We start from the raw sequence: 27,983 nt of genomic DNA on the forward strand, positions 1-27,983 counted from the left end.
GAGCTATCGGTTCCCTTCCTACTAACATTAGAATAAGTTAAATTGTAAATACATATTAGATGTAAGGATAGTTTTAAGGATTGAGTGTGAAGTGTCAGTGTGAATGAGAATGTGAATGTGAATGTGAGTGCGAGTGTAAACACACATCTCCTTACATCCCATCCTTTTCCTAATGAAAATGTGTCACCCTTCTAAACTCGAGTCGACCGCGAGTAATCGGTTTCCTATTTCATTAACCATAGAATTAAGGAAACAACATGTTGATATATGCTAGTTGAAATATAGTTAAGAGTTTGGCTCCATTAAACTTATGTAACTGAGCCTGTAAAAATAAACGGATTAATAAAAAAAAAAAAAAAAACAATATCAAAGCATACTCAAATCCAACCATCGAGGCAGCTGGAGAAACAAATATTATTATGTCAACCGATTTACTGTCGCACGAGAAGCACGCGAAGTGAAATCCGATCACGTCTCAATTATTCCACTCGTCACTAAACATGCCAAATGTCGGCTAAACCACCAGCCAACCAACGCAATTTGCTCAAAACGGTAAAACTAGTCTGACAGATTTGAATAATCGCATGCAAAGAGAGAAATACAAAACTGTCAGCAAAAATGATTGACTTAAATTAAAATTAAATAAAAGAACTATGTGGGCTATTGTAGTGTGCAGTTGCTAACGGGTTGGAGGAGAGGGGAAAAAAAGAGTAGAAAAATTTGCTCCATCGTTTTCTGCCCTCAGTACACTGCCGTATCCCATTGTTCCGTTACTAGATGCAGTAACGGACAAAACAAGTGAACAGGTACGAAACCTGTTGAAAAAACGGTACATCAATACTTCGATATGTTGAATAAAAAAAAAATTTGGAAGTAATAATTACTGATAACGAAAACGAACAGTTCCTTGCTATTCTCGCATTGAAACATTAATTATACCATATCTCATGTATCATTTTGGGGTTCGATCTAAGTCCATTTGTCACTAATCGGTACGTCGTTCTCACCTTCGCCTAAAGCACTTGTTATTGTTATTGTTACTATCGTTCTGTTTAAACCATAATCTCCTGGAGAAAACCATTAAATGATTTCAAATATGAAATATGACGACGTTTAAGTGAATAAATGGATAATTTATGCATATCCATATCTATAGCTATGGCAAATGGAAAACAAAAAAATAAAAAACGGTGCGTAGTAAGCAGATAAACGTGAGAAGAATGATAATAAAAAATCATCCATTGAACATCTCCTTACCCATACCCACCAAAATACCATTCAATTCTTTTAGATTACTTCCTAAATGATTTTCCATTGATAGTGTAATGGATCTGAATGTTTACTTGAACAGTCTGAAGGAAAATATAAGGCAAAGTGTCAGCAAATTGGATTGAATCGAGGATTCAGGTTTTAACAAAAAAAAAAACAATGACCCAAACATAAGGCAAAGAAATTTGGGTGTGGACTTTTTGAAACCAATAATCTGTAGATACAGATTACAGATTTTTCTGGTTATCATACAGATTTACAGATTTTTCTAATTATCGATCCAATATTGGTTTTTTCATCTCATCTGTTTATTTCTTTTAGCCGTATTTAGCACTTCAGCTGTAACAGAGTCGAATTTATCGTGTACATTTTTTCACATGTTGTATATTAGCCATTTTTAGGCGTAAGAGTAGTCCTATTTTATCGACACATTTTTATCTATGAAACAGTAGCCATTTAGGCGTAGGAGTATTCCTATTCTATCGATACACAACACATGTCTCTTATTTTCGGCGTAAGAATATTCCTATTGTTCGAATGTTCACAGTTAGGCTATATACACAGCGGGACTGTTGATATGAGGCTTCCGTTGTTTGGTTATAAATAGCGTCAATTACCGGTGCAGCAGCAGCTAGAATAACACACAAAGATGGTCAGTTGAGGGCCCTGAGTTATGAGCTCATGATTGTTCGCTTACCAGCGGACACGCAACCAATTAGACTACGGAGACCTCCTCAATATTAGTTTTAACTTGATCTCAATAATATTTTTCCCAACACACCAATTTTATTCACATAGCATTCAAATCAGTTTGAATTTCGGCATTTATATATAGCGTGTGATAGAGCCATCTCATGTTGAATATAAGACTAAAAAATGCATAAGTCTGTGTCATCGGCTAGCTTTACAATAAATCAATAACACTGTTTACCTTTTTCCTACTAAAGCACTAAAGCAGTGAATTCAAATGTTTACGTGGATACCATCAACATCGTCAAATTCATAATAACTATGCCAGTCAATGATACTAAAGCTAAGATTATACTTCAAACACCTTAACCCTTTGCAGCCGTATGTCGTACTGGCCGCAATCATTTCTACTTGAAAATGCAGTGATATATAATTTTATGAGATTATGAAAAATAAACAAGATTCCTCTATTTTTTCTAAACTTCTGATAAGTATTTTAAGTAATGTTTTTATGTTTATGTTAAAAAAATATTTGCAATAATGCTTTTGCGTGTGAAATCTTTCGCATTTACCACCAAAAAAATAGTTTGGCGTCCTTCGCCTTTTATCTTTCTATTTGAACATACGGAACAATGCTCTTTACATATACACAATGCCGCAATACATGGAGTTTTCCATTAATACTTTCCTCAAGCATGAATGACAACTTTTGTTTATATGTTTGTTTAAGTACCGCTATCTATTATTCATAGTAGCACCGTTTTGATTCGTGAATAAGTTTACAAGACATTGAAATTCGTTTAGAAATGTGTGAGTTGACACATTGTTGCATAAATTATAACATTAGTATACTTCTTCGCAGATAAACGACCGCAACGCGATTTTAGATTTTTATTATGGCAACCCTGGTTGGCACATGGTTACATTACAGTTGCTCAGAAGTTATTGACACTTCTTCACAATCGTCAGATTTTTCAAAATAACGATTTTAAAAATTACTTGATGAATCAATGAATGATTATTCCTTCCGAATAATAAAAAAAACTCCTAGATAACGTAGAAGACAGCTGATGAGAGTTTCAATGAACAAGGATGATCATACTAAAGATGTAATTATAAAACTGATCAATTCCTTCGAAATCGAATCGAAATATCGACTAACGTACGAATACGAGTTTGAGTCGATTTTCATACTTTCGCACATACATTCGCCATTCTTAGAGGAATAAAAACCCTCATTTCACTCTCATTAGACACTATGACTATCAAAATAGAATGTTCCGAAAGCTTATTTTCGACATTCAAAAGAAGAGAAAAGAGATCTGCATGGTGAGGGTACGATCTCGAATTTGTATCACTGTATATATGTTTGATAATATTTTCATGTATGGATTGATAATCTACAGTCTATCGCAAAACTTAGTGTACAAATGCTACTTGACGATACTTTCCATTTATTTGGAATAAAATATTTTGAATACATTGATTCTTGAAGTTTTCTGCTAATTTTTTATTCCTAAAAATTGAAGAAATAGATATTGTTACGCGTACAATGATAATAAATATGAATTGTCGTGGAAAGACATTGCAGGAAATAGCAGATTTAGACGGAAGAACCCACTACACAGCAAAGAAAATCATAAACAAGTGGAAATACGAAGGAACCATGTAAAATCTCCCGAGTAGAAGACACAAACGTATCCTGTCTTCTGATGATGAACGAGTAATTGCGCGAACATTTCGAAAGAACTCTAAAACAAACATTCCTAAAGGCGAATATGAAAAAACGACTACAGTTTGCTAAGGCATATGTAAACTGACCTAAGGAGTTTAAGTTTGCTAAGGCGTTAAGTTTGCTAAGGCATATGCAAGCTGACCTTAACATGCCGGAATACCTGCTCTATAATATCCCAATCAACTCAAAACATCTTCGAAATCACCGGAATTCAACACTATTGAGTATCTTTGGTGAGGAATCAAGAACCATCTGAAAAATAAAAACCCAGGGAACAAAACGGAATTCGGAACGACGATTACGGAGATCTGAGAAAGCATTCCGTTCTCAGTAATCGAAAAGATCGCCTCTGTGCTTGCAGACAGTGCTTGACGGCGCAGGGGGCCATACAAATATTAGGGGATTGATTTTTTGTTATCTGTTTACATTTCTGAACTGATTCCTATTTTCCTTTTCAGAAAAACTTGAACTGTACACTTTTTCTTATAAATTTTACGATGAATATGAGTCGCTTTTAATTATTTCCTTTGTAACCACGAAAAACTCAAAAATAACAAATCAATACGGGGTTTATACTTAATTTTGCGATTTACTGTGGAAGGTGATGTGTTCAAGTTATTCAGCTTGAACCTAAATTTTCAATTTTTATTTCAAGAAAAACATGTTATTTAACAGCAGATCTATTTTTTCATCCGCCACTGTATAGAAGGCCTTTGTTTTTATTTCGTTGTGCAGTTCGCTCTTGCATAATCACCGTTACGTTCTGCCGAAAGAAAACATTGCAAAGTCGGATTTACGTTCGGAATGTAGGAAGGTCCTTCTCATGTGATGTGGTGAAGGTGAAGGACAATAAGTGTCGAGAGAACAGAGGAGCACAATTTTCTTTCCAAGCAGGAATGGGGGTGAGTCTGAATGGGAGAAATGCGCTTTTGTTTATGAGACGTCTACTTGATTTATGTCAAGTGCGTAGAGCGAGAAATATTGCGAAGTGGAAACCACCATTGCACAAATATATTTTTTCCATGTGAAAGGACAGGACAGCCAACCGAACGAAGATGGCTTTTTCTTCTTTGCATGTTCGCTTGTTTTCATGCAGCTATGTTTATGTGTTTCTCTCGTTGTTATCATTATTACGGACGCCGTTTTGATTTTTTTTACTCATATCTGCCGTCGCTGGCAGGATGTCAAACGGAAGACTGGCAAGACGAATGGCATTCTTTTGTCCAGCGAAGGCATTGAAGCAGGATGACAGCTGTTCATTTTCCGACAATAAAATAGACGGTTCAAAAATCTTTGGAAAACTAAGCTATGAGTAATGTCTCAATAGACGAATTTCATCCCAACTCGTCTTAGGAGTTGGCAGAACCATCTCAGATAGCAGTGAAACGTTGTGGAGGCGACCCTGAAATTGAATTTCTGATAAAAATCAATACAAATGCTAGAGTATGAAAAATAAATCAGGACAACCTAAAGGCATATTAAAATCAGGAATAACGCTTATTTCTCATTCTCGAAGTCATCCATGTTTCATCCTGCGCAGAGTAAGGAACATAAACAAAATATTAAGAGCCTAATTCTGCACCTTCTAAATTCTCTTTTTCTGAGAGCTCTTTATATAAGTCACACTCAGATACAAAACACTTGAAACTTACTGATTTCGGATAAATTCCAGATATCCAATACATTTTTCGTTAAGTTGAGGAGAAGAAAGAATTATCGTTGCGTCTTAGCATTGACATTTTCAGTGATGTCAGATTTGTTTTTGATATTTTTTTCTGTACATCTATTTTGTCGGTGAACTATTGGGCGCCAACAAAGATGAAAGAACAATCTAACTATTCAACACCAATAGTCGATTCATGTATTCTGTCTAAAAAAAATCGAAAGTGCGCAGAGTTAGGTGGAGTTACGGTACACTAAAAAAATGAAACTCATTTTTCTCCAAAACAATCTCTCTTACAATTTCCAACAAGTCCAACAACGAATACCTTAGAAGATGGGTACTTTTACAGGAAAAAAGTTTTTCTAACAACAACTTTTTCATGTTTTCTTTGAAAAAAAATCAACTAATCTTTATTTTGTTGAAAGCCAAAATAGCGATATAGTTCGACAAAGTTTCAGATTTTAAATATTAAATATGCCCTTTTGTCGATGACATCAACTTTCTATCTTATATAGTTTCTGGAATACATGGCATGTTTGTATGGAGACTCCCGAAAAAATAATGTTTCACTCGTTTAATTCTCATGTGTAAATTCTCACGTTTGACACGTTCTCGACATGTTTCTGAACAGAAAAAAGTTTTCAGGACATATCAATGACGATAATTTACGCATCAAAAAGTTAGTTAGGTAGTAAGTTAAAAACATTAGTAGTAATTTTTCAAAGAAAACATGAAAATGTTGTTGTTAGGAAAACTCTCTCCCTGTCCTTCTGTGTCCTTCTTCCAATGTATGAGTGACTTGTGGGTAATTGAACTATTGATATAATTTTCGTTCAGAATTTAAAGAAAAACATGTTTTGAGTAAAAATGATTTTTATTTTCAAATTAGTTTTGTTTCAATGAATTTTATTTTCTTCATTTGTTTGATATTTATCTATGAAAACTTGAATAATTCCTACATTTTTTAGCCAATATTTTGAAGGTCTTATAGTTTTCGAGTAAAGATATTTAAAAAAAAAGTTATTAAAAAAAAATATTATAAAAATGTTTTGAAAATTAAAAGTCTTTTTTCTAAAAAACATGTTTTTTTTCTAATTCTGAAAAGAAAATATACATGAATAACCCATACAATTACTAACAATTCACCCATACATCGAAAGAAGGGCACTGCTAACGGGGAAAAATTTCAACAACAACTTCTTCATGTTTTCTCTGGACAATTACTTCTAATGTTTAAGTCGTATAATTTTTACGTGTAATTTTTTGCGATTGACATGTTCTGCAAACTTTTTTCTGTTTAGAAACCAAATCACCATACAGCTTCAATAAATATATATTTTTTCGCTATTTTTATGAAAATTTAATATGTTTGTCTGTAGCGATTTACCACATTAATAGAAATTTGATCCCTTTCCTGTTGACCGATTGATCTGAAATTTGGAACACACCTTTATCTCTGTAGCAATTATAAAACCGCATATTTCATTATTTAAGAAATCCAAGATGGCGGCCGCTACAAAATGGTGGATTACATATTTTCTCAAAACTCCATCAATATGCCCATCAGTATGGGTATTCAATGAAGGGCTTGACTAGCAGCACACAGTTATTTATGAAAAATCCAAATCCAAAATGGTCGCCATTGGGATTAAATATTTTGTCAAACCCCCATCAATATGGGTATCAAATGAAAGGGATTGACTAGAAGAACACAATTATTTTTGAAAAATGCAAATTCAAAATGGCCGCCACCACAAAATGGCCGATCACATAATTTTTCAAAACTCCCTCAATATGGGTATCGAATGAAAGGAATTGACTAGTAGAACACAGTTATTTTTGAAAAATGCAAATCCAAAATGGCGATATACAGCGTGGACTCGATTATATACAGTTTTTGATCTCTTTTCACTGTATATAATCGAATCCTGTATATAATCGAGCCAAAAAATTTTCTTTCTTTGTTCGTTTTTTTCTTTCATGTATTACCCGTTTTTTGAATATAAAAAAGGGGATGAATAAAAAAAATTGATTTTTTATTCATCCCCTTAAAGTCAGAAAACACTTTTCTTACATGAAAAAAATAAATTTATCCAGATTCTCTCAGGAGGTGATAGACGATCATATTTGATGAAAAAATCCTCCTACGCATATGTTCGAATTTCAACAATGACAGAGTTATAGAATTTTTTTTCTGTTTCGGACTCTGTTTCCTCAAACTAGCTTTACATTAAAAAGTACGCTACGGAAGACGATTCTGATGCTTTCATTTGAAGGATGAGAAAATATGGTACAGGATACAGTAGTGAAACAACTAAGTTAGTGGATTTAAATAACATTTTGGAAGTGAAACATTTAAAAGTTAATAATTGATAATGTGTTATTATTAATTTTATCTTGAAAATTTATATTAAACTAGATTGTTTCTATCAATTAAATTGAAGTTTTTTTACCGCTCTACAATTTGTTCTTTGACGCACAACTTCTATCTTTCTTAATTTGGCTGCAATATCGATATAAACAATTCCCGGTGAAAATTCAAGCAAAATCTTCAAAAATCACGATTTTTACCCCACTGTAAAAAATGTCACTTAAATTACACCTTAACGTTGAAAGGTTACATTTCTTCATGAAATAAGCCATATTTGAAACTTTAAAAAAAAAATTCCAAACTGTATATAATCGAGTCCAAAATTGTATATAATAGAATCACATATAATAGAGTCTGTATATAATCGAGCCCGACCTGTATATAGTTTCTTTCAAAACCCAATCAATATAGGTACCAAATGAAAGGGCTAGACTAGTATAACAGACCTACTCATGGAGAATGCAAATCCAAAAGGTCGCCTCAACAAAATGGCGATACATGTATTTTTTTGAAACTCTCATCAAAATGGGTATAGAATGAAGGGGCTTGATCAATAAAACCCAGTTGTTTTTGAAAAATGCAAATCCAAGACGGCCGCTGTAACAAAATAGCCCATTACTTTTTTAAACGGTTTCATTCAACTTGACCTGTTTGTATGCCTGTAGGGTTGTCCCACATTAATAAAAATCTGACCTCGTTTTTTTTTGCATTTTTTGCAATCTCATCGTTATCGGTATGAAATGAAATGATTTGATTAATAGAATACAAAGCATCATGAAAACATTCCGAAAAAATAGGCAAAAATCAAACATTTTTATATAATTGTGGAATGTTTTATTGTAGAGAAATATACTAATAATACAGGTAATGTACTTAAAATTTGAAAAAAAAAATGAAAAAACATTTTAAGTTTAACGGTTTCATTGTGATAAAGCATAATAATAATACAGATAATGTACTAAAAGCTAGAAAATAATTGAGCAAGTAGCAGTTAGTAGTTATTACACTCTTTTCTTTAATCTAGGACATTGTTGAGACTAATAGAAAATCGTGGGGCATATAATGAAACTATTAACTATGGATAACGGAAATCCAACGTGCCCCACGATTTTCTTTAGTCTCACCAATGTCCTGGATTAAAGAAAGTGGTGTGATAACTGCTAACTGCTACTTGCCTAATTATTTTCTAGCTTTTAGTACATTATCTGTATTATTATTATGTTTTATCACAATGAAACCGTTCAACTTAAAAAGTTTTTTAAACTTTTTTTTATTTTTAAATTTAAGTATGCAAAGTTGCTTAAATGATCAATTGTGTACACACACAAAGTTTCACTGCAATCTGAGATGTTGCTGTCAATGACCAGACGAGTTGGTATGAAAATCGACAATAACTAATTCGAAGGTAATTCGTGAAGGTGACAACACGGACACTTACTATTCCCCTCGGTCATACACATGTTCATAATGCTAGCAACCCGCTAAATAATTGACCCACCGGCTGCATAACACAACGATCCATCACCCTTTTTTATCGTTAGTCCACAGTTGCAACCATGGGAGGAAAAATATTTTGACACACATATTTCAGTTCATCGTGACGACAAACAACTTGCGGACAGATGATATAACCGCCGGCCAATAAATTCGCTATTAAATTATCATACTTATCACGGTTACCATTATTACGCAATTAAACGCATGAGCGATTGGAACCCCTCCGGTGGCTGTAACCCAATCTGACCCGTCCCAAATAAGGACATTGTCAGTCAGCCTAGTCTAAAAGCCCTGCAAGGGCTTCTGAACAGGGGTTTAATAATGCACACCTCATTAGCATAAGTTTGAGTGGCTTGTGAGCAACACAAAGAAAGTTACATTGCTGAATTACATTACATTTCTTACAGGCATATGTTTTGTTAAATCCTCATATTATTTTCCACAAATTATTATTTTAACATTTTTAAAACAAAATGTACCTGTCTCGCAGTATACAACAACAATCTAATTCTAATATCTACCAGCTCTCGTATTGCGTGTTGGTAAATATCATCTAAATAGCTGGGCAAAAAACACCCAATTTTTCCAACACCCAAAAAACTATCATACCGAACAAAAAAGTCCCCGGTTAGTATAGAAAAAAAAACAACACACAGAAAAAGAACACCACAAACTCCGCCTCTCTTTGCTAGTCTGCGTGAGCTCGGGAGAGTTTGATTATGTTCTATTCCCGGACGACGACAACAGCCGTTAATGCCACAGTCCGTGACGTAATCGTATACCGAGAGCATTTTTTTTTATCCTTCTATGCTGTTTTCCTCCTTTTTTGTGATCCCGGGGTAAGTTTCAATTTCCTACACACTCCCGGACCACTTGGTGTGAGGGGTACTTTTTTTTTTGATTGTTTTTTTCCATTCTGCCTCTGAGTTTTTCTCCGGTGTGTGTGTCTCCTTTTTTCTGCCTGCACCAAACCTTCTAACCCCGCCTTAGTCTGTTTAAATGCTGCTGACGAGTAACATCGGACGGACACATATTTATGGCCATGATTTTTTTTACACCAGCAGACTACCCAAACTGACAAAGGAAAGGTGCTCCGCGTGGAGATAGATATGAGAATTATGCACTTAAATATGCTCGTCGAATGTAAAATTTTCCAGAATTTGTTTTTTTTGCTTCATTCAAATTGTTGGTTTTGTTTTTGTTTTTTGATCGATTATGGACGATTTCAGATGACCTGGGGCAGTTATTTAACGTACCACAATAAATAAAGTTGGAGCAAAACAGGACGACAATAAAAAGCTGAACCGCATCCAGCGATGCATGCACGACAAATTGTGGTACAGGTTGTGCGAAATTGGGCATTTCAATATCTGTGAGAAATACCAGCTGACGGTATTGTTTACATCGTCGGTAAAAGTACGTGGAAAATATTATTAATAAATGAAGTCATTTTAGCATAACAATCTATAAGCAATTTTAGACTCATGATCAGAAAACAAAAAAGTGGAAGAACAAACCCAACATATAGGAAGCATTACTCGAATAGTTACTTAAACGAGGATTTACATTGGATTATTGCAGTCGATGTGTTTCTAAAGGTTATTTTGTCTGATGGAATTCAACCTGGATGGACGAAATGATATTGTTACACACTGGAGGAACTACGGAACGAGCAAAGTTATTTTTTGACTCTCAACTGGAAGTTTGATGGGTTGGAGAGGATTCTCTCAAAGTGGATGGGTGAAGATTTCAAGACGATTGCACAGTCTGAAGTACATCGAAATTCTTCAAAATCATATGGTGCCCATATTGGACCCATGAACGTTTGAAGGTATTGACAACAAAAAATCTATTTTGGGCGGGACGAAGTTTGCCGGGTCAGCTATTTATAATACAAAATTATGTTCGAATACAATTATCGTTCAAGGTTATTCAATTACTTGCAAAAAACATGTTTCACCGTTATATGGAATACATGTTTGATACAGAAAATACAGTAAAATGAAGACAGCTCAAATCGGACGATTCCTTTTTCGAGATTTGCGCTTAACAACACATTTTTATTTATATAAATCCATTCCATGCTAATCCGATATACTGCTTTTCTGATTTTCGGGAAAATTGGTAGTCTTGTTCTTCGCAAAATATTAGACCCGTACTATTTTATTTCTTCATTAGAGTGACCTTTTCCATTTTAGAGTGGTTCGAAAAATTTACTTTTTCTCCTTTTTTCCAAAAATGATTCTTTTTTCAAAATTCATAAATTTCGAAATACTGAGCCGACTCAGATGATCGACATATCAAACTAAAGCTAATCTTTTTTGGAAAAATATTACACTTGAAGAAGAATCAGAAATATGACTCCTATCTCAGCTTTCTAAAAAAACTATAGCGTCCTCTATCTTTAACCATGTAAATTATAAAAAACAAATACAATCAATTATTACAAAAACTAAATCTAGTTTTCCGCAAGTTTGATATTTTTTAGAATAGGCTAACCAAATGACTTTAATTTGATATGTCGATCATCTAAATCGGCTTAGTATTTCGAAAGTTATGAATTTTAAAAAAAAGTCATTTTCGGAAAAAGTAGAAAAAATTGATTTTTTGGACCAAATGGTCTCCTTAATGAAAAAAAACTAGATAATGAAATAAGTAAAAAAAAACTTTTTAAGTTAAACGGTTTAATTGTGCTTAAACATAATGATGTACTAAAAGATAGAAAATAATTAGCCAAGTAGCAGTTAGCAGTTATCAAACCTCTCCTTCATTAGTCTAGGGTATTGATAAGACTAAAATAAAATCGTGGGACATATGATGAAGTCGCTAATTGTAGATAATGAAAATCCAACGTGCCCCACGGTTTTATATACAGTCTTGGAATCAGCAATTTTGTAGCGGCAGCCAAATTGGATTTTTCAAGATAAACAGTTTTAAAATGACAGCAGAGATAAAGGTGTTTTATAAATTCGGTCAGTTCCTATTGGAAAAATTTCTATTGATGTGGGACAACCCTACAGACATACAAACAGTTCAAGCTAAATAAAACCGTTTAATAAAGTAATTTGCTATTTTGTGATTGCGGCCATCTTGGATTTGGATTTTTCATTATCTACTGGGATGTACTATTCAAGCCCTTTCATTTGATACTCATATTAACGAGGTTTTGACAAAATATGTAGTCCGCCATTTGGCAGTGGATTTGGATTTGCATTTTTCATGAATAACCGTATTCTACTACTCAAGCCTTTTCATTTGATACGCATATTGATCAGGTGCTGAGAAAATATGTAGTCCGCCAGTTTATAGTGGCGGCCATCTTGGATAAGGATTTTTCATGATCTACTGTGATGTACTATTCAAGCCCTTAACGGGGTTTTGACATAATATGTATTCCGCCATTTGGTAGTGGCAGCCATCTTGGATTTGCATTTTTCATAAATAACCGTATTCTGCTAGTCAAGCCCTTTCATTTGATACCCATATTAATGAGGTTTGGAAAAAATATATAGTCCGCCATTTTGTAGTGGCAGCCATCTTGAATTTGCATTTTTCATAAATAACTGTGTTCTACTAGTGAAGCCCTTTCAGTTGATACCAAATTGATAGAATTTTGAAAAATAAATATATATATATATATATATATATATATATATATATATATATATATATATATATATATATATATATATATATATATATATATATATATATATATATATATATATATATATATATATATATATATAAATATATATATGGCGCCATTTTGTGGTGGCGACCATTTTGGAGTGGCAGTCATCTTGGATTTGCATTTTTTATGAATAACCGTATTCTATTAGTCAAGCCCTTTCATTTGATACCCATATCGATGTGGTTTTGGAAAACCCATATCTATGAGGTTTTGAGAAAATATGTGATCCGCCATTTTGTAGCGGCCGTCATCTTGGATTTTCAAGATCATGAAATACGCAGTTTTATAATGACTACAGAGATAAAGGTATGTTCCAAATTTGAGACCAATCGGTCAACAGAAAGGGGGTCAAATTCTATTAATGTGGGTCAGCGCTACAGACAAACATGTTACAAACATACAAACATACAAACAGATTACAGGGCAAACTGAATAAAACCGTTGAAAAATTATAGGAGATTATTTTCAAGACACGTCCGCATTGTTGACGTAGAACTACGCTGTTATTTTATTCAAGTCACTTGTTGATAACTTCGGATGTTATTCTATAATGCTGCAAAATTTTAGAAATAACTGTTTAGTAGAATGGTTTGGAATGGTTCAGTTGACGATAATTGATTGGTGATTCATTCTTGCCCTTGCAGAACAATACACTAGATGATCGTATGTCGAAAATTGTTTTATGTCAATTCATCAAAAATGTACTTCGAACGCTACTCCGGTGGCCTTTTTCGCAATTGGCATACACTCGGCTACAGTCGATTATATACTTGTGGCAGCAGCACCATTATTCCATTATGGCTATTTAGTATTGTCTCGGTGGAATCGCACCTCTAGACATCGTTCGTACAACGTAAACCAACCAGCACCAAACAAGCGTTCAACCTCATATCATTTTGCGCTATTCTCAAGAGAAACGCTTCTGTTAATATTACTGGCTCCGAAAAAAGTTGCATTGTATGCTCGAGATAAGCGCATTAGACATTAGCTTTCTTGGTGACTAAATAAACGAAATAAACTCTTTCTGTTAATCTCAATAACCTCGGAAAGAGTAGCATTGCTTCATTATGATCAAGATTAGCGCAAATGCAATCCTAGTTGAGTTTTGCAACTGGCACGCGGACCCAAATAACTCATAACATTCCAGCACGACATTCACGATGATCTAGCTCGATATTCCCCATAGCGTCAGTTTAATGCATTTATGCAATGTCAAAGGCACCAATGAAGTCCATATGACGACGGAAAACAAGCGATGTCAACTGCTTGGAGTAATAAAAAAAAACAGTATATTCGCCTCAGCAGAGTATTACTTTTACTCATACCCTAGCGCAAAAATTTCCCTCTCGCTATCTTCTCTCCTTGTTCATCGGGTTTATTAATTTGCACCACCAAACAATAGTCCATCATAACATCAAAAAATTAAGCGATTGTTGCATCGGCCAATGCACACGGGAGCAGATACAAATGGGTTTCAGCGAAGCGAAGATGTACTGTCTTTACGTACTGGTTATGAAGCACGCACGTAAGCACACAAATATCCATATATCGATGGCTCTGGAGCAACTAAATACAGGGGAACTTAGATATAACGTACATTTTACCTCGATATAACGTACACATTTTCAATGTGTATGAAATCTTATCGGAATAGGTTCTTAGAGATTCATGTCAATCCCACAGGTTCAATAACTCACTTAGTGGCCTGGGTATAGGCTCCCGAATTGCAGTTAGAGCATTGGAAATCCCATGAAAACAATCTATCTGTGTATTGTGCATTGTGAATGATTATAGTCTCATGTCTGAAATTACAACCCAAGAATGTTCTATATGAAATTTGCATTGTAATTCATTGTAATGCAAACATGCTCTGCGATATGGCTTGAACATTTGTGCTGAAGAGTAAAGGTGTAAGCGGTCATTTTATCTACTTACCCTTAAGGTTTGATTCAGTTAAAATTCACAATCACAGTTAATTTTATAGCAGCGGTCGTAGTAAATGTATCTCAAATCTTTTGTTAGAAAATTGTTTGGAAAACTTGTATATTTCAACGATTAAAATTTCAATTGATTCGTTTTGTCTTGAAAAAGTTGTGCAGGATGGATGGCGAGAGAAGAAATTTGATTCGGCGTGGTCGGATACTAAAGTCGCTAAAAGTGGCTTAATTGACAGTGTATGATGTGCTGAAAAGTTTTCGTGAATGTGCAACTGTTGTTCCGATAGATTGAAGGATGCTTTGGCCAGTTGCCACTACAGTCTAGAGGTGCTTCAGTGGTACCGTGACAGGGCGATCGATTACTTTGAAAAAGACCTCAAACCTCCCAATTGCTCCCAGTTCCCAATCGAAAAATATTGGTCAATTGTCAAGCGGAATTGAATAATTATTCCAAAGTGACTCGGGGTGCTGCAGACATGTAGAGTTCGTAGAATAAAATAGCCACGGTGGTTGATTTACAGAGAGTCCAAACTTTGATGGAGGTATCCGAAGAAAAGTAGGAAAATTCATCAAAACTGTAAAGGAATAAAGCTGTTAAGGAATTTTCTCAACATTTTAAAGAACAATAAATTATCTGTATTTTGATATTAAACCAATTTTTGTACCTATAATTGATCCCGAGATACAACTGGTTTTGTGATTCCGGATTCTAAATGAATCATGTTTTAATCAACAGTCTGATTTTAATCAACGAAGACTGATTATATAAGCGATGTTCATTGCTTCGTATCTTTTTTTTTTTTTTTTTATCCAAAATATATATTTTATTAAGGCTCATATGGCGTCAGCCTAACGGGGCCGGGAGTTCAATATTTTGACAATGTTTGTTTAGACTATGTTAGTAATATGTAACCGATTACTCGCGGTTGACTCGAGGTTAGTATTACAAGTGTTCTCATAATTGGTATGTCGCAATCTTCGATGCTCTGTACGTGTGCCCGACACGGGATACTTCCTATTGGGATGCAGCTGACCATTAATCAGCAACGCCCCCCTAGTCTGTACCCCATATCTAGCGTGGTGCGTCTTTCTCGACTCGAGGAATCCAGGATAGAATGGCGGCGCAATCATCAGCTCGTGTAGAGTTGTCATGAGCGGTACAACCTTTGGCTCTTGTTGAATAATCAGTGGACTGCACAACCTTCGGCCCGTGCATCTGTAAAGAGTGTGTGTATGTATTGCCGCGACTAAGTAAAAGTTTATCGATCGGATAGGAGGGATATGAAACGGGGACACAACGAAGGAAACATCATTAAACGTTGACATCGGCGTTTCTGAGGAACAGGTATAGATGAAGCAGAAGATCAGGATCCCGGCTACCTAAGATATCCCGGACGGGGATATCCGATTGTCTGCCTTGTGCTCTCAGTGCTCTAGAGAGCTGAGAGCGAGCAGCATGGAACCGGATACACGACCAGACAACATGCTCGATGTCGTGGTAGCCATCGCCACAATCACAAAGATTGTTTGCTGCGAGCCCAATGCGATAGAGATGCGCGTTTAGGTTGTAGTGATTGGACATAAGCCGAGATATCACGCGAATGAAATCACGACCTACATTCAATCCCTTGAACCATGCACTCGTCGAGACCTTAGGGATAATCGTGTGTAACCAACGACCGAACTCATCACCACTCCACATGCGCTGCCAACTTACGAGCGTATACTGACGAGGAATGTGGAAAAATTCATTATAAGCAATTTGCCTTTCAAAAAGTGTGCCTTCTGAAGCGCCCACCTTAGCTAGCGAGTCCGCTTTCTCATTCCCCGGAATCGAGCAATGAGAGCGAACCCATACTAAGGTAATCTTGAATAATTTTTCGACCAAAACACTCAATAGTTGTCTTATTCTAGTTAGGAAATAAGATGAGCGTTTATCAACCTTCATTGAGCAGATTGCCTCTATTGAGCTGAGACTGTCTGAAAAAATAAAATAATGGTCGATGGGCAATGTTTCAATGATCCCTAATGCGTAATATATCGCACCCAGTTCAGCGACATACACGGAACAAGGATCTTTGAGTTTGAAAGAGGCACTGGAATTTTCATTGAAGATGCCGAAGCCAGTGGACTCGTTTATGAATGAACCGTCAGTAAAGAACATTTTATCAGATCCAACTTTCCCATATTCTGCCGAAAATATCGGCGGAATAGAATCGGAGCGTAGGTGATCTGGGATTCCATGGATTTTTTGTCGCATGGACAGATCAAAAATGACAGAGGAATTGCAGAAGTATGGGAAGCAAACTTGGTTGGAGATGCATGGTGAAGGGTGCACGTCGTGGGTAAGGTACTCATGGTATATAGACATAATACTTGACTGAGGAGTCAGTTGGAGTAGATTTTCGAAGTTATCAATCACCAATGGATTCATGATCTTGCAACGGATGAGAAATTTGTAGGATAATTCTGTGAACCGAAGAGTAAGCGGGGGTACTCCTGCCAAAACTTCGAGACTCATCGTATGTGTCGAATGCAAACACCCCACTATACGCTATACGCAAGCAACGATATTGTATTCTCTCCAGCTTGAGAATATGAATCCTGGCAGCTGATCGGAAGCAAAAACTGCCATATTCTAACACTGATAATATCGTTGTTTTGTACAACTGAATGAGGTCTCCTGGATGGGCACCCCACCATGTTCCGGTAATTGTTTGGAGAAAATTGATTCTTTGCTGGCATTTCTGTTTCAATTTTTTTTCTTACTTCGTATCTAGAACAATACTGAAAGTTTGCCTCAGCGAGATCCAATATTTATGCTCTATGCCAGTGGTGGCCAGGTATAGACATGGCGCGGGCCGCATTATAATTTTTATTATAGCCGCGGGCCGCAATGATTTTTTCTTACTACTGTTCCTAATGAAATGTAAAATATGCGTATTCAACTGGTACTTTTTTTGACTCACTTTTTATTTCAAATTAGAAAGCATTCAGTTTTATACCTATAGAATTCATAACTCGAGAACTAAATGAGATAAAAACCCAAAACATTTTTTGAAGGTATAAAACTATCCAGAATTAACATTTTGGCAAAATAATTTGACCATCTCTTCTTCACACAGAGTCGAACACGCTAAGGCCAATCGTTAACAGCTTTTCGATAGAATTCTTTGACGATTGATAATTCCAATGAGAACTGTGAATAATCCGATGGATTGGCAAATGATCAATGTTTTGCGGAGATGAAGTCTGGTAGGTTTGTTTTTTATAACTGTTCTAGGATTTTTTTTGTTGCATCGTTCCAAACATATTCGCTTCAATCTGGGCGTCAATAAATGACTCACACAGCGATGTACGCACCAATTAATTTATCCAATTCATTTCGAAAGAGGATTGCGTTGAACGCGTTCATGAACAACATAGATAACATTGTGCACCCGTACCGACCTCGGCCGTCCGTTTTTAGGCCTATCGCCCACATCAGCTGTTTATTTGTACAGTTGTAGTGTACGTGTCACGAATCGTTCATTGATAGAAAACTGTTTGAGCAGCTCGTAGATCTATTTTGACGTTTTCCCGCACTTAAATAACGTGACAATTGCCACACGCTTCTCGTACAGACCGAACATTATCGTTGCTAGGAAACCGAACAAGTACTGAAACTTAGTGAGAGTGAAGGGGAATATCGAACTACACGACTGCAGTGTTACCACTTTTCTTCTCTCCAAATTTCTTTGCTGAGCACAGTAGCGATTTCACTGAATTATAGCTATACTTGATAATGTGAATATGGTATCACGATTAAATTGGAAGTTCTTTCAATCATCAAAGAGTTTCTACAATATTTTTTGTTTGTTTCATTATAGAAAATCCTCAAATACAAACATACTCCAACACCGTTTCTATTTCACTCGAACTACTTTTCTTGAGCCATTTTATCTAAATCAGCTTTAATGTGAGAGATAGTCACTGATAGTGAGTGACTTCCAGTGATTTTGTTCCTTGACTTTGAATTCACTTCTTTCTTAACTAAAACAATTGCTAACAAATATTTGTGGATTCAAACAAAGAAATAATAGAATGAGCATGTTTCATTAGTTCTGGAAATCGCGCTTCTGGAACTAATGTAGAGTTGAAATCCAAGATATCATGGTTTTCAAATGCGTGTTTTCAGCGGTCATCGGAACTGAATGGGGTAGAAAAAATAGGAGAAAACTGCAATTCTTTCATGTGCTTTGAAGTACTAAAATCTGTGAGAAAAATCAGCATTGATCGACTGGAGTGCATCAACAGTTTTTCCTTGTTTCCTCGGTAACTTCGAAATCCTTCTCTTACCTATCATCACTGAATAGAATACATAGTTGGCAGCTAGTTTTTTTCAAACTTTCAAACAAACAATTTTCGCTCCTAACTAAGCTAAGTTCCCAGCACAAGATGTGGCAACAACTTTTCCATTTTTGACGTATATTTCGACTTATATTTTCGTTTCAGATTGAACCTTCAAAACAGCGGCAGCTTCATTACAAATCAGATAAACCATGATTTATGCACGTAAAAAGAACATTTCAGACAATTTTCCCTGGAATACATGTCCTTCGTCAGCCACTTTTCTTTTTTAAACTAGTGCAGGCTTCCATTTTGCTTCAATTCACATAACATACGCAGCGATAAAAAAGCGATTGCCAATAGACACTGAAATGGAGAATGAACTCGATTGCCCTCTAATGGCGAAAGCACAGCAAATTCGAATGAATTTTCTCCCAAACTTTCTCTCTTATGAACTCACGCGTATATACATTCCGTTCTCTCTCATAATACTCTTGAAAAAGTTTCCAACAGTTGAACCTGGTTTATACGTTGTCAGTTACTCGGCAAATATTCCACTTCGATCTTCTTCTTATTCGTTTCATTGTTCACGGATACTTTAAATCATTCCCCTTCGTTGATCACCGATAAGTTGCTCGTTATTGACTGCATGGGTAGGGAAGCTCTCAAATGAGCAGAACAAATGTATGGCAAAAGAGCAATGCTTCTAGTTTTCATCAATTTAAACGTTTACACATCAGACGATTGTAATATATAGCATAAAAGACAAATCTTAGGGAATTTTAGATTTGTTTGGTATGTAAATCGTCAAAATCCATTCGCGGCAAAAATAGTTATTAACGTTGACTTTATTTCATAACATAACATCGCCTATTTTCTGATTTGGCACCCTTAATGGAAGATGTTGTTCTACGTCAAAATGCTTACATTGAAAAACTTTTCGTTATGGTATATAGCAAAATGTATTCTTTTGAAAACATTCTTTGTCATAACAATACATGTCCCGTTGTCGGTTCATGTAAGTTTCGGCCAACTCAGACATCTTCTAATGTGAGATGATGTAAGATTAGAAGTTTTAACCTTTTGAGCCCTCTTTATGCAAGAACTTTTTACCAAAACATGACGAATTGTCTCCAGGGAAACAAAAAAATTCAAAAATTGTTACATTTGCGTAAGCGATTTTAAGGTATTCGAAACTGTTCTAACTATTTTACGTTTATCCCGGTCAGGGAGCTTCAATTTAAGCGGAACTCTCGTCTTCTTTGAGGATTCGCCAAATAATTGTCGATATCTTTGAGGATTCGCCAAATAATTGAGCACTACTTGACGGGATCTCCAATCCGACGAGCAATTTTCCTGATACCAACATTTGCATAAACCGATCCGTCTTTCCTCTCTCCGTAAGCATTTTTCACTTCGGCAATTTCCAGATTTGTTGTTCAAAACAACTAAAACAACGAAAAAAGTAACTGGTCTTCTACAAACCTGACACTTGACACAAATACAAAAACATTTGTTTACATACAGCGCTTGCACACAAACATATGAAAGTCATGAAGTGCATGACAGGTACTAACGCCAAAAATTGAACCGAGTGTAGATCTAAGCTATTCAGACTAGTGCTCAAAAATGCACTGATAAAAGATGACACCTTACCCTCTTCTGCATAATTAAATAAATAGAAGAAAAGTGTGGTAATAACTTTAATGTATTTTGCGCACAAATAGTGTCGTGTCACTCGTGACCAAGTTAGAATGTGGCTCCGGATTCCACCTCATCCATCCTACCCGTATTACACTGTTTTTACATCACCTCCATTTTATATATCAAACAAGTAAAAATTACAGATTCTTGAACAATGAAAAAACTCAATTCAAAAGCAATTACTACAAACAAACACAGTCCTACGTCAAGTTCTCGTCCCTGTCCCTAGACCCATCTACTTCTTCTCCTTCCAGAGGAGGGAAGAGTGTCAAACCACCATAGAAACATTTCTTGTACAGGTGTTCGTTACACAATATGAAAAAAAACTGCATAAACCACATAAAAACGTATTTCCCTATGAAAATAACTCGAATCCACCCCAACAACCTTTCGATTTCCTATTGTTTTCCTGCTGTGCGATGGGATAGTTTGCCTTTTCGGTTGCGTGTGGCTGTGTTGTGCCCTTAAAGGGTGTGTCACATCAAATTGCATCACGGAAAAAACGCTGTAGAAATTTAATTTTTAGGAATTATATCTTCAGCTTTCGCTTATAATCAGATAAGAGTGTATAGATCACGTTGGCCATGCTTCACTGTCATTTTTTTGTAAATTTGGAAAATTGTCGTCGAACGAAAAAGAGCGTCGTGAATTAATCCTGCGCACTCATTTCAAGAATCCGGAGTTGTCACATCGGGACATCGGTAAGATGCTGGGAATCGTCCAATCCACGGTCAGCAGAGTACTAAAACGATACTTCGAGAACCTAACCATCGACCGGAAGGCGAAGAACGGCAAAAATGGATGCTCCGTCAGTGAAAAAGATCACAAGCGTGTAGTTAAGCAGTTTAGACGTGATCCGAGAAGTTCGGTCCTGGATGTCGCCAATAAGCTGAATTTGTCAAGTTCATTCGCCCAGCGGACCAAGCAGCGGGAGGGCCTGCGTACATACAAGGTTCAGAAGGCTCCTAACCGCGACGAAAGGCAAAACATGGTGGGGAAGACGCGAGCCCGGAAGCTGTACACCGAATTGCTGACGAAGCCGCATTGCCTGGTAATGGACGACGAAACCTACGTCAAAGCGGACTTTCGTCAGCTGCCGGGCCTGTTGTTCTTCTTCGCAAAGGACAAATTCAGCGTTCCGGAGGAGATTCGCAAGCAGAAACTATCCAAATTTGCCAAAAAGTACATGGTGTGGCAAGCGATCTGCTCTTGCGGAAAGCGGAGCGCCCCCTTCGTGATGACCGGCACGGTAAACGGGCAGGTTTACCTTAAGGAGTGCCTACAGAAGCGCTTACTACCCCTATTGAAGCAGCACGAGGGCCCGACCATCTTCTGGCCGGATCTCGCTTCGTGCCACTATTCAAAGGACGTGTTGGAGTGGTACGAAGCCAACGGAGTCACCTTCGTGCCAAAGAAAATGAACCCGCCCAACGCGCCGGAGCTTCGCCCAATAGAGAAATATTGGGCGATTATGAAGCAGGCCCTCCGGAAGAACCCAAAAGTTGTCAAATCGGAGGCGGACTTCAAGAGAAAATGGATTTCTGTTCAAAAAAACCTACAACCTGACGTTGTACAGAACCTTATGGACGGGGTAAAGAGGAAGGTGCGAGCATACGGGCTTGGGCTCGAAGTATGAATAAAAAGAAAATGCCAAAAGTTGTTTAATACTTTTTATTTTACTGTCTAAAATTTTCAAAAGGATCGGTCTACTGGGCGAATTTCTACAGCGTTTTTTCCGTGATGCAATTTGATGTGACACACCCTTTAGTTGCATGTCAAAACTTTTTTTTTTTTTATTAAATCGTTTATTTTTACAGGCTCAGTTACATAAGATTGAAGGAGCCAAATTCCTATCTGTATTGTTACAAGTATATATAAACATTTTTCATTAATTCTAGTGTTAATGAAGTAGAGAACCGATTACTCGCGGTTTGCTCGAGTTTAGAAGGGTGACATTTTTTTCAGGAAAAGGAAGGGATATAAGGATATGTTGACAATGTTCACACTCACATTCGCACTCACATTCATCATACTCAATTCTTAAGCCTATCTTATATATAATACGTATTTACATTTCACCTTATTCTATTGTTAGTAAGAAGGGATTTGCTTTCTCGCGAAGGAAAAGAAAAAGGAGAATATAAGGATATAAGAACAATCACACACGAAGATCGATAACTTTTAGGAAGACATATATTTGGGACATGTAATCAAGGTCTAACCGAGCCAACACATCTCTCACCGGCACATTGGGCTGTCTTCCTCTGGCCCGAAGAGAGTTTTCTAAATTCGATCTGCCAACAAGATACACCTCGCACGACCAAACAACGTGTTCGATGTCGTGGTAACCTTGGCCACAAGCACAGATATTGCCATCGGCAAGATTAAAACGAAAGAGTAGCGCGTCTAACGAACAGTGATTGGACATGAGTCGAGAGAAGGTGCGAATAAAGTCCCGACTCAAGTCCAGACTTTTGAACCATGGTTTGAGGCTAACCTTAGGGATAATCGAGTGAAGCCACCGACCCAATTCATCTTCGTTCCACTTACGTTGCCAGGTAGCGATGGTATTTTTACGGACTAAAGAATAAAATTCATTGATGGCGATTTGACGCTGATAAATATCGCCTTCAATTGCACCTACCTTTGCCAATGAGTCAGCCCTCTCATTACCCGGAATTGAGCAATGTGAAGGGACCCAGACAAAGGTAATGACATAACAGCGTCTGGTTAAAGCACTCAAAATTTCACGTATTCTCTCAAGGAAGTACGGCGAGTGCTTTTCCGGCCTCACTGAACGGATAGCTGCGACAGAGCTAAGACTATCCGTTACAATGTATGTCAAAACTTGTTGCTATTAGAATTCATGTTATCCGCAAAATGGTGCATTTGATGGAAGGATGGGAATGATTTGAGAAGTGGATAATTAAGACGCAAATATGCTCACTTTTCACACTGAAATTCATATGAAACATTTTTTTATTAATATTTCCTGCCCCCTAATACCTCGACTTGCCAAATTTGATTCCTTAGTAACTAAGACGTAAGAAAACATGAATGTTTGAATGTATTGATAACAAAAAGTCCATTTTGGGCGGGACGAAGTGTGCCGAGTCGGTTAATTATATATAAAAGAATAATCACATGGCGTTGTCCACGAGTTAGCTCTCCGATTCATCTAATTCTCCTGATAAAACCGCCATTTACGCTAACTGGGTGAATTATACTTTTTGCTGAGAGAAAGTAATGTTAAAATAATATTTACATTGAACGAAACAAATTGAATTTGCAACAAGTTTCCATTCAAAATCAATTAGGTAATCAGTATCGTTTTTGATAAATGTCATGCCAACTTGTCTTAGGAGTTGGCAGAACCATCACAGATACTTAAAATGTTCGATAAAGAATCAGACTACTTTTTCAATATTTAACTCAAAATCTGTGATTAAATTTTATTGTTTAAATTTTCATAAAGAAATACCAATCTTTTAAAAAAAAATTTAAAATTAAAATTCATTTTGGTATTTTTCCCGAAATTCTAAACAATTGTCTACATTTCATCCTTTGACTAGAATTTCGTAGGTATTATAGCTTTTGCGTTATATTTTTTATAGAAAATCAAGAACATATTTTTGACCTTTTTCAAAAATGAGACTAATTCTTTTTTTAATATTTCAAGTATGCAAAGATACTTAAAAGGCCCATGTGTTTACTCCCAGAACGTTTCACTGCTATCTGAGATGGTGCTGCCAACAGTCAGTCGAGTTGGCATGAAATGCGTCTATTGTTGAACATCTGTCATCTAGCATGCAAATTATTAACGCCGAATCGAAAACAAAATCGAAAGGTTTTCGATCATTTTGTCTCAAGTTGCATATGTTGTTTCTGTCATTTCCCTAATGACAGTTTCTATACAATTAATCATCATTAATTAATTTTTGCGACGAGCAAAGAGAAGCATAAAAAGTCATAATTTAATCATCAATATAGTCATATACTCATTTTTGGGATTTCATAACAAGCATGGTACTCTCTCTAATTCCAGATCTCACAACTTACCCACACAGTTCTCTTATGCTTGGATCAGACCGGGCCATAAAAAAAAAGAAACCGATTACAACTGGCAGTAAAAAATTACCAGTATCCCATCGGGTGGGTGGGTTGCTGACTGGAGAGCCATTCTCGTGAGGATAACCGAACCCGACCCACACACACACATCAGTCACCGGTGCGTTCGTGTGAGGGTGAGCCTCTGGCACTTTACAGCATCCAACATGGCAGTTTTTCTCTTATGTGCCGGATCGTGTGCAGCTACTCACGCGAAGCGCCCCACCGTCGCACACATCTGCGAGAACCGGTGTGCGCAATAGTTCCACATGCTCATGTGCGACATGAGTACAGGAATCACCACAGGAACTATAACGCCTGTGCTCGCAAAGAGAAAACGAGTTTCTGGCAGCGAGCGCGTATTCGCTGGCCATCTGTATTTCGCAAGGGCGAAATTTGAATACGGGAATGCACCACCTCTGGAAGCCAGAGGCAGCAGCCGGAGACAATATAAAAATCTGCACCAGTAGAGCAGGAGCTGAATTCGCAGACGCTTCGATGCGAACTGACAACGGCAGATGTATGCACCATAATTTATGCTTCTGGAGATAATATGCTGCCTTTGTGTGTGCAATGCACGAGATCCTATTGCAGCAGCGATGGCGAAATTCACACACGAATAGCGTTTTTTCTGCTTCTGCCTTATTTGGGTTGGGGGAAAGAACAGCTAAAATAACAGCAAAAAAAAGGCAAACAGATGAGGTGGCAGATGCAACGAACGCAATGTTTACGATTTTTTCGCGTTTGATGGTAGGGAAAGCAAAAACTATTCGAAAATCTTGTTTTTTCTCGGGAAGGTCAAGAACCGGTTGCATTTTTTTTGTCCCTTATGATCTGAAGATTTTGGTGGACATTGCATGCTAAATACCGGTTGAAATCATAGACCTGTGGCAAAAAAAAAACACCGAGGTTTACTAGTTTTGAAGGGTATTGTTTCGATTGTATTATGGCTCGCGTTTGAGTTTCGACGTTTGAAAAGGCATTACAGGTCGAACTCGATTATATACAGACTCAACTATATGTGATTAGATTATATACAATTTTGGACTCGATTATATACAGTTTGGGATTTTTTTAATATATTTCAAATATGACTTATTTCAAAAAAAAAAGTAACCTTTCAACGTTAAGGAGAAATTTAAGTGGCTATTACATGTACAGTGTGGTAAAAATAGTGATTTTTCAAGATGTTGCTTGAATTTTTACCAGAAATTGCTTATATCGATATTGCAGCCAAATTAAGAAAGATAGAAGTTGGGTGTCGAAGAACAAATTGTAGAACGATTAAAGAGCTTCAATTTAAGTGATAGAAATAATCTAGTTTAATATAATTTTTTTAAGATAAAATAATGATAACGCATCAAGAATTATTAACTTTTAAGTTTTTCACTTCTAAAATGTTATTGGAATCCACTAATTCAGATGTTCCACTACTATATCCTGTACTGAATTTTCTCATCTCTTAAATGAAATCAACAGAATTGTCTTCCGTAGCGTACTTTTTAATGTAGAGCCAGTTTGAGGCAACAGAGTCCGAAATAGAAAATATGTTCTATAACTCTGTCAGTAACTCTGAAATTCGACAATATGCGTTTTTTTTTTTCATCAAATATGATCGTCTATCACCTCCTGAGAGGATTTGGATAAATTATTTTTTTTCATGTGAGAATGGTGCTTTCTAACTTTAAGGGGATGAATCAAAAATCAAATTTCTCTTTTATATTAAAAAAAACCAAAAATACATGCAAAAAAACGAATAAAAACTTTTTTTTTATTCGATTATAAACAGGATTCCATTATATACAGTGAGAAGAGATCAAAAATTTTATAGAATCGAGTCCGCGCTGTACACGCAACTTGGAACGGAAAATTGTTCAACTTCTATATCACCAGGTGATGATCTTGCTTCTTTGTGCCATCATAAATAAACAATGCTTCATCTTGTATTCTAGTGTGTTTGTATTGGTGACTACCATACATTGCATGGTTTTCATATGGGTGTGTGCAAGCGCTGAGCATGAACCAAAGGTTTTGTATTTTCCAAGTGTCAAGTTTCTATAAGACCAGTTACATTTTTCCGTTGTTTTAGTTGTTTTGATCAATCAATCTGGAAAATACCGAAGGAATAAGTATTCACAGAGAGAAAAGAAAGATAAATCGACGTATTTCACCAAGAAAATGTTGGTATCAGAGAAATTTATCATCGGATTGGACGATCCTATCAAGCAGTGCTCAATTATTTGGCGAATCCTCAAGGATACGGTAAGAAGGAGAGAGCTCCACGTAAATCGAAGCTCTCTGACCGGGTTAAGCGGGAAATAGCTAGAACAAATTCGAATACTTCAAAATCGCTTATGCAATTAAAGCAATATTTTAATTTAACACTTTGAACGCCCCGTTACCCAAATCTGGGTGACGGGTGTATTTCCTGGGAGGCCCCGTCACCCAGATGTGGGTGACACTTTTCTCGTTCAATTTGAATAGGATTTTTAAACGGAATTTGAGCATTACCTACTATTGAGCATTACCTACTGTGAATATGTTTGTATGTTTATCTGCAGGATTGTCCCACATCAATAGAAATTTAACCTCCTTCTTGTTGACCGAATAATCTGAAATTTCGAGCACACCTTTATCTCTGCTGTCGTTAAAAAACCGCGTATTCTATGATCTTGAAAATCCAAGATGGCGGCCGGAACAAAATGGCGGACTACATATTTTATAAAAACCCCATCAATATGGGTATCAAATGAACGGGCTTGACCAGTAGAACATACTTATTTGTGAAAAATTACATTTTAAATGTACTGTTGAAAAATCAATATCTTTATGTCGTCTATAGTAAGTTCTTCTAACATATAGTCCAGGTCTTCACTTGCGTATAGTTCCTCAATATCCTAATCGGAACTCGATGAGATAATACTCGAAACTTTTCTTCTAACGCTTCGCACTATTTCGTCGTTCCTTATTTCCTCGCTTTCAGATTT

The sequence above is a fragment of the Toxorhynchites rutilus genome, chromosome 1, assembly GCF_029784135.1.
Source record: "Toxorhynchites rutilus septentrionalis strain SRP chromosome 1, ASM2978413v1, whole genome shotgun sequence".
NCBI classification, from domain to species: domain Eukaryota; kingdom Metazoa; phylum Arthropoda; class Insecta; order Diptera; family Culicidae; genus Toxorhynchites; species Toxorhynchites rutilus.